The sequence below is a fragment of the Aegilops tauschii genome, chromosome 2 (genome assembly GCF_002575655.3).
Source record: "Aegilops tauschii subsp. strangulata cultivar AL8/78 chromosome 2, Aet v6.0, whole genome shotgun sequence".
Taxonomy (NCBI): domain Eukaryota; kingdom Viridiplantae; phylum Streptophyta; class Magnoliopsida; order Poales; family Poaceae; genus Aegilops; species Aegilops tauschii.
In genome coordinates, this window is record NC_053036.3 from 645,141,882 (window position 1) to 645,156,104 (window position 14,223).

The 14,223-nt window shown below is 50.2% G+C and overlaps 1 pseudogene; it reads left to right on the plus strand.

The window, feature by feature from the left end:
* The first annotated feature begins 8,710 nt into the window (after positions 1-8,710).
* LOC109747440 (peroxidase 12-like) lies at positions 8,711-9,985 on the plus strand (annotated as a pseudogene).
* The last annotated feature ends 4,238 nt before the right edge of the window (positions 9,986-14,223 follow it).

A 14,223-nucleotide genomic window follows, 5' to 3' on the forward strand; every position in this document is an offset into this window, starting at 1 on the left:
GAAGCCTCGGCACCGTCACTGGCCCACGCGACCGCCACCAAGCAAGGATCGGGTCAACGACGGGCTGGCTCCTCACCAACCTACGCCCCCGGAAGGTAGCACCTCCCAATACCAGCCCGACGGAGCCCAGTCCCGGACATGGCCCCTCTGATCAAGCAGGCCTCCTCCGCCGAGTCGACGACGAGGATGCGGGATAGGCATCGTCGACGTCGATGCGGGAATAATTGCTTGAACTAAAAAAATAAACTAGTTTCTATTAATTTTCTTGCTAAAAATAAACTACTTCTATAGTACAATAAAGTAGTTTTATTAAATCAACTAGTTCAATTATCTAAGCACTTACTATAAATAAAATAAAGTAGTACTTACTAAAAATAACCTACTTCTATAGTAAAATAAAGTAGTTTTATTAAATCAACAAGTTCAACTACACTAAGCACTTACTATAAATAAAATAAAGTAGTGCTTACTAAAAATAAACTAGTTCTATAGTAAAATAAAGTAGTTTTATTAAATCAGCTAGTTCAACTACTAAGCACTTACTATAAATAAACTTGTTTAACTAGTTCTATTATTTATCGATCCCCCCCCCCCTCATGTTGAAGTTATCGGGAGGGGGTATATCGACAACGACATACCCAATAAAAAATAAGAAGAGGAAGAAGAAGGGAAAAAAAGAGGAGAAGAAGAAAGGAATAGAGAGACTCTATTCCTTTCTTCTTATCCTCTTTTTTTCCTTCTTTTTTCCTCATCTTATTTATTTCTCCACTTCTTTCTCTCCTCTTCTTCTCCTTCTTCTTCTCCTTTTTCCTGTCCTTCTTTTTCTTCTTCTTCCTTCTTCCACTTTTCTTCCTTTTCATTATTTTACTTTTTCCTCTCCGATCCACTAACCTAGAATATACTATCCTAAAATGCACTAACAGTAGAACTAATAACCTAAAATGCACTAAATCAACTAACCTTAAATGTAACTTTTGCAACACAATTTTTTTCTAATTCAACTAATCTAACTAATTTTACTAATCACTTACTAGTTTTAAACTTATCAATCCTTAAATGTAACTAATCTAACTAATCTAAACATCTAATTCAACTAATCTAACTAATTTTATTAAACACTTACTAGTATATATACATGGAAAACAATACATATACGAAAAAATGAAAAAAAGAGAGCCGGGGCGGCGGCGGCTCACAACGGGGCCGGCGGGCGAGGGCGACGACGGGGGCGGCGACGGCGACGACGACGGGGGCGGCGACGGCGACGGGGGCGGCGACGGCGACGACGACGGCGACGGTGGGGGCGGCGGGGCAGGGCACGGGCGACGGCGACGGCGTGGGCGGCGGACGGCAACGTCGTGGGCGGCGGACAGCGACGGCGTCGGGCTCCGGGGCGGGGGCGACGGTGACGGCGCCCGGCAGCCTAGCGGCGTCCTCTCCACGCGCGTCGTCGGGGGCGAACTGCAAGATGCAAACCAAAGTTTCCACGAGTGTGCCTTATATACATGAAGCTTTAGTCCCGGTTCTTGTCACGGACCGGGGCCAATGCACCCTTTTGGTCCCGGTTGGTACGACCAACCGGAACCAAAGGCCTCTTTTCAGCAGCCCAAAGGGCGGGAACAAAGACCTTTGGTCCCGGTTGGTGGCACCAACCGGGACCAAAGAGGGGCATTGGTCCCGGTTGTTGCTACGAACCGGTACCAATGCCACCCATTAGTCCCGGTTGGTGGCACCAACCGGGACCGAAGATCGTGTGCTGGAACTGGCGCGGTGCGGTGCTATGTTTAGTCCCACCTCGCTACCCGAGAGGAGCTCGGAGTGGTTTATAAGCTCTGCCGGGCCGACCACTTCGAGCACCTCTCTTCTGCATGCTTACGGGCCTAAATCCACTCTCTATGCCTGTGGGCCTATTGGGCCTACTGCGGGCCTGCATCCTGGCCCTAGTAGTGGGTTTCTAGTCGTATGCAGGCCATGGTGGCCCAGTAGGTGGCACTTTTTTTAATTTTTTTCCAGTTTTTTTGCTTTATTTTTTTTATTTTTTTATTTTGTTTCTACGTACAGCAAAATACTTATTAGTTTTTCAGTTATTCTTTTTGGTTTTATGTAATACAAATTATAAACTTTCTGTTAGTGCCATTAATTTTTTCCAGTTTTTTTGCTTTCTTTTTTGTTTTATTTATTTTATTTTGTTTCTACGTACAGCAAAATACTTACTAGTTTTTCAGTTATTCTTTTTGGTTTTAGGTAATAAAAATTATAAACTTTCTGTTAGTGCCATTAATTTTTTCCAGTTTTTTTGCTTTCTTTTTTGTTTTATTTATTTTATTTTGTTTCTACTTACAGCAAAATACTTACTAGTTTTTCAGTTATTCTTTTTGGTTTTAGGTAATAAAAATTATAAACTTTCTGTTAGTGCCATTAATTTTCCAATTTTAGTTTCTAACAAAAGAAATCTTTATGATAATTCTTTTTCATGCATTTACTGATTTTTTTGAGCTATAAGACCCTAAAATGCAAAAGCATTTCAAATGAACTCTGAAAAGGTTGAAAGTTGGCATGGTATCATCATTTCACCCACATAGCATGTGCAAAAAAGTTGAGAGGGTTACGGCAAAAACTAGATGCAGTTCGTGTACAAAACAGACAATCTGTTTCGAAGTATCAGGGTTTCATACGGAAACTCATCTGTTACAACAGGCATTTCATTTTTTTGAACTTATTTGAACTCCAGACTTTTTGTGTGTTCAAAATGCACCATTCAAAGCCACATCATCAATTTTTAATCCTTTCTAACTTCATTTGTTATTATTCATGCATTTACTGATTTTTTTAAGCTATAAGAGCCTGAAATTTAAAAGCATTTCAAATGAACTCTGAAAAGGTTGAAAGTTGGCATGGTATCATCATTTCACCCACATAGCATGTGCGAAAAAGTTGAGAGGGTTACGGCAAAAACTAGATGCACTTCGTGTACAAAACGGACAATCTCTTTCGAAGTATCAGGGTTTCATACGGAAACTCGTCTGTTACAACAGGCATTTCATTTCTTCACATGTAACTGCAGTGATATTCTAGATCAAAGAAATCATCATAATAGTTGTGGAGAGAAAGTCTTCACTTTTTCTTCGCTTGTGTTCTTTGCTTATTGCGCCGTAACCATGGATAATCTTCATCGTTTAGCAGGATGCTTGGGTCAGCCTTGACTTTGAAGGGAGGAATTTCATGAAACTTTTAATAATCTTCAGACATGTATGTCATGCCCTCCACTCCCACGATGTCCCTTTTTCCTGAAAGAACTATGTGGTGCTTTGGCTCGTCGTATGATGTATTCGCTTCATTATCTTATCTTTTTCTCGGTTTGGTAGACATGTCCTTCACATAGATAACATGTGCCACATTGTTAGCTAGGACGAACGGTTCGTCAATGTACCCAAGATTTTTCAGATCCACTGTTGTCATTCCGTACTGTGGGTCTATCTGTACCCCGCCTCCTCACTGATTGACCCATTTGCACTTAAACAAAGGGACCTTAAAAATCATGTCCGCAGGCAAGTTCCCATATGTCCACTATGTAACCATAATATGTGTCATTTCCCCTGTTGGTTGCTGCATCAAAGCAGACGCCGCTGTTTTGGTTGATGCTCTTTTGATCTTGGTCGATCATGTAAAATGTATTCCCATTTATCTCGTATCCCTTGTAAGTCAATACAGCCGAAGATGGTCCCCTGGACAACGAGTACAAATCATCACAAACACTGTTGTCACCTCTGAAACGTGTTTCCAACCAACTGCTGATAGTCCTGATGTGTTCACATGTAATCCAGTCGTCACACTGCTCGGGTGTTTGGAGCGCAGACTGTTCTTGTGTTCATCGACATACGGGGTCACCAAGGTAGAGTTCTGTAGAACTGTGTAGTGAGCTTGAGACCAAGAATGCACGTCCCTGCATATTATTGAGTCCGCTCCAAGCGTGCCTTTTCCAGTCAGTCTCCCCTCATACCCTGATTTAGGGAGACCTATCTTCTTAAGGCTAGGAATGAAGTCAACGCAAAACCCAATGACATCCTCTGTTTGATGGCCCATGGAGATGCTTCCTTCTGGCCTAGCGCGGTTACGGACATATTTCTTTAGGACTCCCATGAACCTCGCAAAGGGGAACATATTGTGTAGAAATACGGGGCCCAGAATGACAATCTCGTCGACTAGATGAACTAGGACGTGCGTCATGATATTGAAGAAGGATGGTGGAAACACCAGCTCGAAACTGACAAGACATTGCGCCACATCACTCCTTAGCCTTGGTATGATTTCTGGATCGATCACCTTCTGAGAGATTGCATTGAGGAATGCACATAGCTTCACAATGGCTAATCGGACGTTTTCCAGTAGAAGCCCCCTCAATGCAACCGGAAGCAGTTGCGTCATAATCACGTGGCAGTCATGAGACTTTAGGTTCTGAAACTTTTTGTCCGGCATATTTATAATTCCCTTTATATTCGATGAGAAGCCAGTCGGGACCTTCATACTGAGCAGGCATTCAAAAAAGATTTCCTTCTCTTCTTTGGTAAGAGCGTAGCTGGCAGGACCTTCATACTGCTTTGGAGGCATGCCGTCTTTTTCGTGCAAATGTTGTAGGTCCTCCCGTGCCTCAGGTGTATCTTTTGTCTTCCCATATACGCCCAAGAAGCCTAGCAGGTTCACGCAAAGGTTCTTCGTCACGTGCATCACGTCGATTGAAGAGCGAACCTCTAGGTCTTTCCAGTAGGGTAGGTCCCAAAATATAGATTTCTTCTTCCACATGGGTGCGCGTCCCTCAGCGTCATTCGGAACGGCTAGTCCGCCGGGACCCTTTCCGATGATTACGTATAAATCATTGACCATAGCAAGTACGTGATCACCGGTACGCATGGCGGGCTTCTTCCGGTGATCTGCCTCGCCTTTGAAATGCTTGCCTTTCTTTCGACATTGATGGTTGGTCGGAAGAAATCGACGATGGCCCAGGTACACATTATTCCTGCATTTGTCCAGGTATATACTTTCGGTGTCAGCTAAACAATGCGTGCATGCGTGGTATCCCTTGTTTGTCTGTCTTGAAAGGTTACTGAGAGCGGGCCAATCATTGATGGTTACAAACAGCAACGCGTGCAGGTTAAATTCCTCGTGTCTGTGCTCATCCCACGCACGTACACCGTTTCCATTCCACAACTGTAAAAGTTCTTCAACTAATGGCCTTAGGTACACATCAATGTCGTTGCCGGGTTGCTTAGGGCCTTGGATGAGAATTGGCATCATAATGAACTTCCGCTTCATGCACATCCAAGGAGGAAGGTTATACATACATAGAGTCACGGGCCAGGTGCTGTGATTGCTGCTCTGCTCCCCGAAAGGATTAATGCCATCCGCGCTTAAAGCAAACCATACGTTCCTTGGGTCACCTGCAAATTCAGCCCAGTACTTTCTCTTGATTTTTCTCCACTGCGACCCGTCAGCGGGTGCTCTCAACTTCCCGTCTTTCTTACGGTCCTCACTGTGCCATCGCATCAACTTGGCATGCTCTTTGTTTCTGAACAGTCGTTTTAACCGTGGTATTATAGGAGCATACCACATCACCTTCGCAGGAACCCTCTTCCTGCGGGGCTCGCCGTCAACATCACCAGGGTCATCTCGTCTGATCTTATACCGCAATGCACCGCATACCGGGCATGCGTTCAAATCCTCGTACACACCGCGGTAGAGGATGCAGTCATTAGGGCATGCATGTATCTTCTGCACCTCCAATCCTAGAGGGCATACGGCCTTCTTTGCTGCGTACGTACTGTCAGGCAATTCGTTATCCTTTGGAAGCTTCTTCTTCAATATTTTCAGTAGCTTCTCAAATCCTTTGTTAGGCACATCATTATCTGCCTTCCACTACAGCAATTCCAGTACGGTACCGAGTTTTGTGTTGCCATCTTCGCAATTGGGGTACAACCCTTTTTTGTGATCCTCTAACATGCGATCGAACTTCAGCTTCTCCTTCTGACTTTCGCATTGTGTCCTTGCATTGACAATGACCCGGCGGAGATCATCATCATCGGGCACATCGTCTGGTTCCTCTTGATCTTCAGCTGCTTCCCCCGTTGCAGCATCACCGTATTCAGGGGGCACATAGTTGTCATCGTCCTCTTCTTCTTCGCTGTCTTCCATCATAACCCCTATTTCTCCGTGCTTTGTCCAAACATTATAGTGTGGCATGAAACCCTTATAAAGCAGGTGGGTGTGAAGGGTCTTCGAGTCAGAGTAAGACCTCGTATTCCCAAAGCTAGGGCATGGACATCACATAAAACCATTCTGCTTGTTTGCCTCAGCCACTTCGAGGAAATTATGCACGCCCTTAATGTACTCGAAGGTGTGTCTGTCACCGTACATCCATTGCCGGTTCATCTGCGTGCATTATATATAATTATGTGTGTCAAAAGTAAGAAAATTAGACAAGTATCTATCTAAAGTAAGAATTTTTTTCTTTCAGAAAGAAGATAAGAACAAGAGGCTCACCACGGTGGTGCCGGCAACGAGATCGGCGCGGGTGATCGACGGCGGTGAAGACGGGGACAGGGCGTGACGGACCGCTAAACCTAGACAAATCTCGGGGAAAATGGAGCTCGGAGGTCGAGCTTCGAGAGGAGAAAGCTTAACTAGTGTGGCTCGGGCATTTCATCGAACACCTCATGTGCATAGGAGGTGACCTAGAGCACCCAAATGCCCTCCCCTCGCCAGCCAGCAAAAAACAGAGCACTGTGGAGTGCTCTGCCGCGGCGAAGGGGTATATATAGGCAACTCATTTGTCCCGGTTCGTGGCTGAAACCGGGACTAAAGACCCCCATCTGTCCTGGTTCGAGCCACGAACCGAAACCAATGGTTGTGGGCCAGGAGCGGGCCAGGAACGAGGACCATTGGTCCCGGTTCTTGCCATGAACCGGGGCAAAAGGGTCCCGACGAACCGGGACCAATGCCCCACGTGGCCCGGCCGGCCCCCTGGGCTCACGAACCGGGAAGTATGCCTCCATTGGTCCCGGTTCGTGGCAGAACCGGGACTAATGGGCTGGGCAGCCCCCAACCAAAGCCCAGTTTTCTACTAGTGTACGGTAGCGTCGCTCGGCGTCGAAACCCGTGTCGTCCTCCTTCCGCCGTCTCCATGAGCACCGGCGATAAGACCGATGAAGTGAAGATGCGGTCTCTGGCGAGGAAGAGTAGAACACAGGAGACAGACCGACCAACATGGGACACAAGGCACCGCCGCCTTCCGTGGCCTACTCATCCTCGAAGGAGTCCGCGACCTGTCCGTCGCTGGTGGACGTGAGGTCCATGATGGAAATGGTAGCGCCTGTGTTGCCTCTGTCCCAACGGGCCGACTGACGGTTTGTCGGCGGCACGCACGAGGTGCAGCTGGCTATCTTCTCCTTTGTGATCGCCTGCAGCTGCGCCTCCGAGGTTGCCGCTTCCTGGCAAGCGGTGGCTTGAGCGGGAACGACATCGTAGATGGCACGCTGCTCCGCGACGAAATTTGGGTTCGCCGCGGCCATGGCCACCACGGCCTCCTCGCTCGCCATAGATCTGGCCCTCTACCAGCCGTTGCTGCTCCAGGCGGAACATATTGTACCGTTGTTCCTCATGCGCTTGCTGGAACATCGACAAAGGCGCCAGCGCAGGCTGCACCTCCAGCATGGCGGCGTTGAACTACGCATGGGCCTGCTCCATGGTGAAGCCGGCGTGCACGGGAAGGGCGGGAGCCAGGGCGGAGTCGTCGGAGCCCGTCTCCATCGTGGTGTCGTCCTCGTCGTCGGAGACCTCGGGCGAGCTGGCCGGCAAGCCGGCCTCGATCCATCTGGAACGGTGGCTATGCCAGGCGGCGGCAAGGGCGGCCACCGCGTGTTTCATCTCCGGGGACAGACTGTCCCACAGTGCTTTCCCGCTGGCGGTCATGGCGGATGTAGTGAAGGGAGGAGGATGTGGAGGGAATAGTGTTGTGGTGTGGAGTTAGCCAGGTGTGGCCACCTTTATATAGCGGATTCCGGTGAGGCGAGGCGTCCGGGTGCGTCAATGCGCGGCGCAGGAGTCGGTTTCTCGGCCGGTGAGCCTGCTTAATGGCGGCAGACGGATGGATAGCGGTGTTGAACGTGCGCGGTAGATATCTGTCTCGTCATGTCCAGTCACGCGTCTCCGGCATTGAACAGGCGCGGACACCGGAGACGCATCGCGGGCGCCGCGCCGCCGCTTCAATGGCGAAGGCAGTGAGAGGTCGCGCCCGCCCTGAGCCGTATTCAATGTTGAGCGGTGCACTTTACAGCAGCATGAATGCGGGCAGCTGGCGTCGGGCGGGAGCGCAAGCGGAATGGTGGATTTGGTGGGCCAGGGCTCAGAAACGGGCTTGGGAGCGGTCCGGACTCCGACAGACCTTTCTCATTTTTGTCTTCGGTTTGTGAGAGAAATCACGTCCGAACTGCTTAATGGACTGATACATGCTTAATGGACTGATACACGTGATGGCTTTCGCGATCTGAACAATGCGGTGCGGAGGGTTGCGAGAGTTTTATGTCTCCGCATTGGAGATGCCCTAACTGGCCGTTCGGCTTATAAATAACAAGGGGTAGTGGGTATCTTGTGCAAGCCACACGACCTTCATAGGAAGGTGCAACAAGCTTAGCTACAGCCACAGAGCTAGCAGCTAGCAATGGCGTCCAGAGCAGCAGCGGCCGCCCTGGTCGTCCTGGCCATGGTCTGCGCCGCGCAGTCGTCCCTCTCGGCGGCGGCGGCCGCCGGAGGTCTGTCCCCCGACTTCCACGCGGCGACGTGCCCGCCGCTGGAGCAAATCGTGGCGTTGCACGTGCGGGAGGCCTTCAAGAACGACTCCGGCGTGGCGCCGGCCTTCATCCGCATCCTCTTCCACGACTGCTTCCCGCAGGTGCGCGCTGTCAAAAATAAATATTTGTATGTAGTACGTATGTACTAGTATGTATGTATCAAAATGCATCACATATCTTACCCTAATGGTGTAGGGCTGCGACGCGTCGGTGCTCATAGAGGGCCCCGGCAGCGAGCAGAAGGAGAGGCCCAACACGACGCTCCGCAGAGGAGCGCTGGACCTCATCGACCGCATCCGTGCCGCGGTCCACCACGCCTGCAAGGCCACGGTGTCGTGCGCCGACATCACCGTGCTCGCCACCCGCGAATCCCTCTTCCTGGCCGGCGGGCCCCGCTTCGACGTCACCCTCGGCCGGCTCGACTCCTTCTTCCCCGCGTCGCCGGAACAAGTCAAACTGCTGCCGGCGCCCTTCCACAATGTGGACAAGCTCATCGAGTCCTTCGGCAAACGTGGCCTCGACGTGGCCGACCTGGTGTCCCTCTCCGGTGCGCACACCTTCGGCGTCGCCCACTGCCCGGCCTTCGAGACCGGTTCAAGAATGGCTTTGACACGAACCCCGCCATCGACCACGCGTTTGCCACGACGCTGAAGAAGAATTGCGACAAGGACTTTCCTCGCGGCACCGTGGAGCAGAACCTCGATAGGCGCACGCCGGACATCTTCGACAACAAGTACTACTTCGACCTCATCGCGAAGCAGGGGCTGTTCAAGTCGGACCAGGGTCTCATCGACCACCCGGCCACCAAGAGTAAGGCCACCCACTTCTCCCTCAACCAGGGCGCCTTCTTCGACCAGTTTGCCAAGTCCATGGCCAAGATGGTTAAAATGGACCTGCTCACTGGCAACAAGGGCGAGATCCGGGCCAACTGCAAGGTCCGAGGCAAGCCCCCACGCATCCAGACTGCCGTCGACGACGAGGGGATCGCCGCCGACATGTAAGAGTTGTTCGATGTAACGTAGAGTTCGTGAGCGAACTGTGTGACGCACGCACAGTGGAGTGTGCTGTGCTATCTAGTCAACAAGACGAGCGGTCAATCCGTATGCTTCCTAGCATAGGATCGATCGAGGTATGTTCTTTTTGGACACCCCTTTAAGATCTTCAGTAACATTGTAATGTCTTTTTTAGTTTTCCCACATCACTAAGCTGCAAGACAATAAATGGTGCCATGTCACTGTGAGTGCTACTGTATGCTACCATGTCACTGGGAGTGTTCTCTAGGGGGCTCGAAAAATCGCTGTCTGGGAACGACCCGGCGAAAAAATCAGCTTGGGGCCAAACGGGTTCCTAGCCGTCGGCCCCAGGGTCGCCCCAGAAGGCTTTTTTATTTTCTTAAAAGACATTCGGCTATTATTCGGCAAACGGGCATAAACTTCGGCGACTTAAACAGTTTTTACATAGAAAATTTAAAATTTACTAAAAACAAAGGCCTAGACTATAGGAAGAACGCGCTCAGCGTGGCGAAGCCGCCGCCGTCGCCGCCATCGCCGTTGTCCTCGTCGTCCTTCTCCTCCTTGACACGGCCGCCCCTGCTGGACCCCTGCCCGGGGTCGCCCTAGCGGACCGGTGTCGGCGCGTCGTCGTCGCTGTCGTCGTCGAGAACGACGACGCCTCACTAGTACAAAACAGGGCTTTGGTCACAGGGCAAGATTCACATTAGTCCCGGTTCAGTCACGAACCGGGACTAATGTGAGCATTGGTCCCGGTTCGTGCGGCTGAGGCATTAGTCCCGGTTCACCTGGGCCCTTTAGTCCCGGTTGGTGCCACGAACCGGGACTAAAGGGTGCGATGCCCATTAGTACCGGTTGGTGGCACCAACCGGGACTAAAGGTCTAACCTTTAGTCCTGGTTGGTGCCACCAACCGGTACTAATGGGCTTTGAGGCATTATACCGGTTCATGGCACGAACCGGTACTAAAGGTCCCATTTTCAAACTCTACCCCCCCCCCCCCCCCCGGACCGCCTTTTCAGTTTTAGAAAAAACAAAAGAAAATGATGGAAATGTCAAAAAAATAAAATAAAATAAGTTTCCCATGTGATATGTGGTCTAGTTGTTGGGAAATTTACAAATATGAATTTCGACTTTATTTGCAAAATCTCTCTGGAATTTGTAAAATGGGCATAACTTTTGCATACGAACTCGGATTAAAAAAAATTTATGAAAAATCATCTACTCAGAAAGTTACATCCGATTTTAACCGGGGGAACCCCGTTAAACATTTTCAAAATCCTCAAAAACCTAACAGAAAAAAAGTTACGGGGCTTTTAAGATATGGAGAGGCAAAAAAATTCAAAAAATTTCAAACTGTGGTCAAACTATGGTCAAACTAATTATTCTAGAATATTAGTGTTACTAAATAATTATTTCAGTTTTTTTTGAATTTTGGTCAAATCTGGTCAAACTATGGTCAAACAGTGGTCAAACAATGGTCAAACTAATTATTCGAGAAATATTAGTGTTACTAAATAATTATTGTTTTTTAAAACAATAGTTTCAAACTCAAACAGTGAAATGTGTCACTTCATGCTCAAGCTAAATTCCTGAGGGTTAATAGGATTGACATCTTACTATTGTCAGGAAAACAACAAGTGCAGACTTGAAAACGAGGGAGAATAGAACCCGGAAGTTAAGCGTGCTCAGGCTGGAGTAGTGAGAGGATGGGTGACCGTCCGGGAAGTTAGATGATTTGGAATGATGAGGGGTGATTAGAGATTAGAGGATAAATTGAGTAGTGATGAGGGGTGGTGATTAGAGATTAGAGGTTAAAATAATTCAGAAATTTGAAAATCATAAAAAAATTCAAAAAAATTCGCAAAAAAATTTTCAAAAAAATCATAAAATTTCCTTTAGTCCAACCGGGACTAAAGATGGAGCTCCACGTGGCCGCGGCCTTTAGTCCCGGTTCGTGTAAGAACCGGGACTAAAGGGGGAGGCATTAGTAACGACCCTTTAGTCCCGGTAACGACCCTTTAGTCCCGGTTCAAAAACCGGGACTAAAGGCCCTTACCAACTGGGACAAAAGCCCCCTTTTCTACTAGTGCCTCCCTCATCGCGGCCATGGCGCCGAGCGGCGAACTGCTCTATGGCGCGACACTGGCGCTCTAGCTCCGTCTGCTCCCAGTCTTCGCGCGCCCACTTCAAGGCCGCCTCGTCGGAGAGCCCCGAGCGGCATCTCCGCGGGCTCGGCCTTGACGCTGAACAGCGCCGGTGACCCGAAGGAGGAGGAGCGGGAGGAGGAGGAAGAGGAGGACGCCGTCCTCCTCGACATCCATTGGCCGCCGCTCCGGGCCCGGGCGGCAGGGTACGTCAAGGGCGGGTCGTTGCTGCCCTCGAGGTACCGGAGAACGGCGTGAAGCGAGCGGCCAGGGGCGCCCCACCACAGGCGGCGGCCCTCGCTGTTCTTGGTGCCCCGCACCACCGGTGCCCCGTTGGTGGAGGCCAGCCGCTGCGCCTGCCGGTGCTGGAAGTACGCCGCCCACGCCTCATGGTTGTCGGCGGCGTACTGCAGGAGGGCGCGCTGCTCCTCCGTCAGCGACGCCCGCACGCGGTCGACCTCGTCGGCAAATTAGTCGGCGCGCGTGTTGACGTCGGGCGGCGGGGGAATTGGGACGCCACCGGCACTGAGCCTCCACCCCCCGGCCCTGCGCGCATGTCGGGAGGCGCCGGGATGTTGTCCTCGAAGAGGAAGTACGCTTCCCACTCGTGCAGCAAGCGGCGGCCGAAGCCGTTGGCCGCCGCCCCATCGCCGGGGAATCGCTCGCACACTGTCGCGGCTGGGCTTGGGGGAGAGAGTGGAGGAACGTCGGCGGCGGCTGTGCACGGGGAGAGAGAGGCGGAGCACGGTTGCTGCGGGCGGGTGTGGCCAGAGGCGAGGGGGAGGCGTTGCTTTTATAGTGGCCGGGCACCGTGTGTACGCGTGGCGGGAGGGAGGGCGTCGCCGCGCTGCCCGTGAAAGCGCCGCCCGTGAGGAATCAATGGAAGGCTGACCGGCGGCAGCCTTGGCATTGATTCCTCGCGGGAAACCGAGGTGTTGTGAGGACGACGAGGCAAGTGTCGCTGACTCGGCGGGCCCGCAGTTAGTTCGCACCAAAATCGCTTGCCCCGGCGCCCCCAGCGCGCCGGGTTCGGCCTGGGTCCACCGGCGCCAATTTCGACCCAAACCGGCGAAAAACGGGCTCCTGGGGGCGCGACTGGGCCGATTTTTGGGCGCCGGCGCGAAAAAAAAACGCCTGAAGGGGAGGGGGAGGGGGGCGTGTTGGGGGCGCGGCTGGAGATGCTCTTAGATGTAACGTAGTGTTCGTGAGTGAACTGTACGATGCACGCACTGAAGTTTAGTTGGTGTGTTTTGTGTGAATGATGTGCTGTCTAGTTAATAATGATGAGTGATCGGTTCATATGCTTCCTAGTATAGGTTCGACTTAGGTTCCTTTTGGACGACAGTGCAAGATCTTCAGTAACATCGTAATGTCTTTTTAGATTTCCAACATCACTAAGCTGTAAGACCGGAAATGGTGCCGTATCACTGCCAGAACACTGTATGCTATTGCTACCATGTCACTGGCCGTATTCTGTGTTCACTGTGTGATGGTCAACATATACAACAAAACAAGCCAAATAATGCAACAAAAAGTTGCCATTTAAATTATAAGCAACAACGTAGAGAAACGATCAGCCGACTACTGTGGAGAGAAGTACATTATTGTCGGCTACTTAACAACCAGTTGCCGAAATCCATGGCCGGTTTATTTTGGAATCACTTTGCAAACGATGGTTGGTGGACGAATATTGCACGACACTCGTGATCAACGTTTGTAGCCCACTAAATAAATGGGATATAGGGCTGCAATCTTGTGTCATGTGGAAATCGGCCATAAATATGGTCAATGTAGCAGTGCTCGGTTGATTTATGTTAGAGCCTTCCAATTCATGTCAAGCCGCACTGCAACAACATGCTTTTTTTTATGACGAGAGGTGCTTCGGTACATCCCCCTATGAAATTTGAAAATTGCATTCTCGTTCTCGTCCATCTATGTAAATCATTAGGTTAATTCTCAAATTTGTTGGGTAGTTCACTATGCTCCACCGGCACTCTAATCCTTGCTCCGATCCTCTTCTTCTTCCTTCTTGCCACCGGAGAGTGAGCCATCTCATGGTACAACCAATGGCCTATCTGCACAAATAGTGGCAGGAGAGATCGATGCATAAAGAAGAATGGGGGGGGGGGGGGAGACCGGCTAAGAAACAGGAAACGATTTTGTTGTGCCCGGGTGAACGATTCCTATTGTACGACAGGGTGGGTAATCCTAGCTATGGTACTTGCTT